The sequence below is a fragment of the Pinus tabuliformis genome, chromosome 7, assembly GCF_031772625.1.
Source record: "Pinus tabuliformis cultivar Carrire ecotype Pingquan chromosome 7, CPIR1, whole genome shotgun sequence".
Lineage (NCBI taxonomy): Eukaryota > Viridiplantae > Streptophyta > Pinopsida > Pinales > Pinaceae > Pinus > Pinus tabuliformis.
Window position 1 is genome coordinate 1,690,118,944 of NC_142293.1, and position 4,288 is coordinate 1,690,123,231.

A 4,288-nucleotide genomic window follows, 5' to 3' on the forward strand; every position below is an offset into this window, starting at 1 on the left:
TATATAACATCATGGAACAAAATCCTATGATCACACATTCCCTATATGCTCACATATATAACACGATGGCACAGGATCTTCTAAGACTCTCATACACCATGTTCTTCTAAGCTAATACCACTGGTATTTAAAAATAGAAGAATTTTCAATCTGCATATGGGATCTAAGATGTAAAAACAAGTCTTCAATGTGATGAGCAATCTATACATTAATAAACAAATAAATCCTATGATTACACATTCCTAAATGCTCATATATAACATCATGGAACAAAAATCCTATGATCACACATTCCCTATATGCTCACATATATAACACGATGGCACAGGATCTTCTGAGACTCTCATACACCATGTTCTTCTAAGCTAATATCACTACTATTTAAAAATAGAAGAATTTTCAATCTGCATATGGGATCTAAGATGTAAAAACAAGTCTTCAATCTGATTATAGGATTCAACAGGATGAAATGAAACAAAACAATTCTAGAGCCCAGAAGTACCAAAATTCATATATATTTCCATCGACTCAGATTTGCATATAGAATACAGACTTAGTAAAAGATATTACTAGCATAACTTTTTGAACTTAAGTCTGTGATTCCAGCCAGGACTCCCACAAGAGGATCATTGATATAAGTTGTGGGCTCAAGCTTGCACGAATCGGCCTTGTTATGTCGATTATTCCATGATGTTGTCGTGGAGCTTAGCCAAGACTCCCACGAGAGGAGCATTGATATACGTCGTGGGCTCAAGCTTGGTGGAATCAGCCCTGCTATCTTCAAACCCGTCATAGCGATCAGGCCCTCCCACAACCGCACCTGTTAATTCATTTGGGTTTGGTGCTTCTCTGTTGAACCACAAAGTGAAACCTTCGGTACATGATATCTTTCTGGAATCCTCGTATATCGAAACTATGGAGGACCCTCTGTGGTGAGCTTGTTGTGGATATTTTTCACCAAAACCCACCATGAAAGACATACCAGCAGGATTCTTGCCCAAAATGTAATCCACCTACAATTTACATATACAAAGTGGATTTGTTAGCTAATACTTTGCTTATGATATGAAAAAACAAATCAAAATTATTTAACTTTGAATCTCTTATACTCTGAGAAAGCTGGAATGGATATACAAGTGTGCTCAATTCTTCTCCTCATTAATTAAATATTTTGCAACACTTAAAAAATTATAATATGTATATGTACTTGTTGTTTGGCAAATGCAATAAGAATGCTTGGTTCATATGTTTGATTGCCACATTGCACGTATTGCTTATATCGTGACAGTAAGTCACTGTAAACTGATACAAGGATGATGTGCTTGTAGCATATTGTGTATTTGCACCATCTCTAACAAACAACAAACCTCCTGTACAAGTGCAACAGATACAAACACTATTAACGAGCTTAATTTTGAAACTCAACAAATAAAAACATTGTTAATGAGCTTAATTTTGAAACTCGGAGCATGACAGGGAGAAACTTCCATTTACCTGGTGTGATGGAATTTTTGAATTGAGGACTTTGTGGAAGAACTGAGCAGAGGAACACTTCTGCTTGGCCTCTGAAAACTTCCAGGTTGGTTTCTCCATAGAAATATAGCTGCCAGGTTTATTAATTTTATGAAGATGTGGTCAGTTGAAGGTCAAGTGGCCAGTCTTAAACTTTTTCTCAATTGAACATTTGGTGATTCATATGTTTATGTGAATATGGACTTACACTAGACAGGTGGATTTGAACTCCTGCACATTTGAGATCCCAATTGAACTCATACTCATTGGAAGTACAAAAGTTCTGGTGGAGTATGTATTTGGTATAATATGGCAATCCAGTTGCTCTATATAGCCACACCGCTGCCCATGCAAGCTCGTCCTGTATGTTAGTTAGTAGAGGAATAATAAGAAGACTTCAAGAAGTTACTCTGTAGTTTAAATAAATAATAGTGTGAAGTGAAAAAGGAAGTAAAATTTATAATGTTAAGGAAAGATACATCATAGCCTGAGACAGAGTAATAGAAAGGGCATTCTCCATGATATGTTCCGCAGTACTGGTCGGCAAAACGAAAGAGCTATACTAAATGACATATTCAATTGCATGAGTATTATAAAAAGTTGAAGAAGAAAATTCATTAAATTAATTTTCAATTTTGAATCTAACACATGAACTAAAGAGTTGTACTAAATTAATATTCAACTATATGAGTATTTTAAAATGTTGGAGAAGACAATTCATTAAATTAATTTTCAATTTTGAATCTAAGACGTGAATTTTATAGACATGTTAAAAATAGGCATTTTTAAAAGATTTTTGGAATATTTTGGAATCATAAAAAAACATAGGCAACCAAAATATATTCCAAAAATAGAGACATTAAATTAAATTTAAAATAAAAGTTATAAAAACCATTCATCCACAAACAAATATGACCTATCATATGTTTTAATTACTAAGGTTATCTAAATTGTAAATTCTAAGAATAGAACAGTGAAAAGAAATGGTTTCCTATCATATGTTTGTTTTAATTACTAAAGTTATCTAGATTGTAAATTCTAAGAATAGAATATAATAGTGAAAAGAAATTAAACCATTAACCTTTCTCCTAGCAGTAGGATTCTAAAATATCTCAATATCTTCAAATCTGCAATCGCTGTTTTAAACCAATAAAACAGTATAAGTGATTTTAGAATACGATTAATCTTATACCAAAGTAGCCTTATACCAAAGTAGCTCGTTGGAGTAGGAGAATGGAATAAGGTTTGTCAATGGCTGCAAAGACGACGGAGGAAGCGGCCAATGCTGCAGCAGTCTCTGCTGCAATTTCTGTCCCGTGAGTGGATGTATCTATTCTGTACAAAGTCCTTGGAGTGTCCATCCTCTCTGGGTTCTCCCAACAGTTATGATCCGCAGTTGGATCTCCCACCTAAAAACAAATCCATAACTAAATTCATAATTGCTATTTGTTGTGATCCTTAGTAAATTTTGTTGTGATCCATGAGTAAATTTAGTTGGGATGGTAATTAATTCACCTGAACCCACAGCTGGTTTTCGGTGGCGCTTGCTTTGATGAAATAATCAGTTCCCCACTTAATGGCATCCCTAACGTTCTCCAACTCTCCCGCTGCTGCAAGTTCATCTCTGTAGGCTCCCCATGCCAACATGGTAACGGTGAATGCCATCGGAAACCCATACTTCACATTATCCCCAGCGTCGTAGTAACCGCCCACCAAATCCACCTGCATAAATACACAGTAAAAGCCATGTTGAACATCATTGTATCTTTCCAGACTTCTTGAAGATCTGCACCAAAATAATCAATTCCTAATTTATATGGACAGAGAATGTTGATAGAAATCAAGCTGTTGCAAACTCATAACTCATAATATTGGAGTAAGAATTCACATTGTAGGTGGGTTGCGGGGGATCTTTATGTTAATAACTTAAGTGATAGTGCTGAGAAATCAATTCCGAGAGATCAATTGTTTGATCTAAATAAGTTGTGGGTGGAGTATCAATTGTTTTCGCCAAAATAGATACCCTCGTTATTTTCGCATTGATAAGATCAGCGTAGTTATTTTGCCATTTTGGGTATGATTAACAACACTTCTAAAACATTCAGGAAACAACATTTCTAAAACAATCCGGAACAGATGGCAATACCAAAATGAGAAAATATTGTTATTACATTTTGGATTTGTCCGTCTGTTAGAGCAGAATCTCCTCTCCAGCTTATCCTGTTGCTACTGCTGGACAGTTTTCCTGAACGTTGAGCCTCCAGAAACAGAATAGATTTATGCAGAGCATCTTTGTACTCAAACTCACCCAACACAAACTGATGATGAGCAGACAGCACAGTAGCAAGAATTATACACACAAACCTTTCAACGATAAGCCTGAAACTCATTTCTGCTGCAATTGATCAACAAATGGCTACAGAAATAAAAATCGTTGATGCGCATATATATTTGTGTCTCACGCATCCAACGTGTAATGACGAAGGGAAATCGATCTCTCGTTTGCATGCACATGGGGCTTGTACAGGTTTTGCAGGACAAAGAAGTCTTGTACATGTTTTGCATGCATGGTTGATGTGGGGCTTATTTTGAAGGCTAGAGAAGTCTGTTGGATATGAAAGGAGGAAAATTCCATGAAAACATTAACTAAATGATAAGTCACTGTATAAGGCCGCCTCGTCACCATTTCCTCGCAGTACTTTTAACGAGCAAATGTTAAATTTTCAAAAAACACAAGGAAGATAACGAAGTTAGTTTTTCTACACAAACTGAATAT

At 35.6% G+C, this 4,288-nt stretch overlaps 1 pseudogene; it reads right to left on the reverse strand.

Moving 5' to 3' along the window:
* Positions 1-680: 680 nt before the first annotated feature.
* On the reverse strand, positions 681-3,902 carry LOC149255010 (endoglucanase 16-like; annotated as a pseudogene).
* Positions 3,903-4,288: the final 386 nt, after the last annotated feature.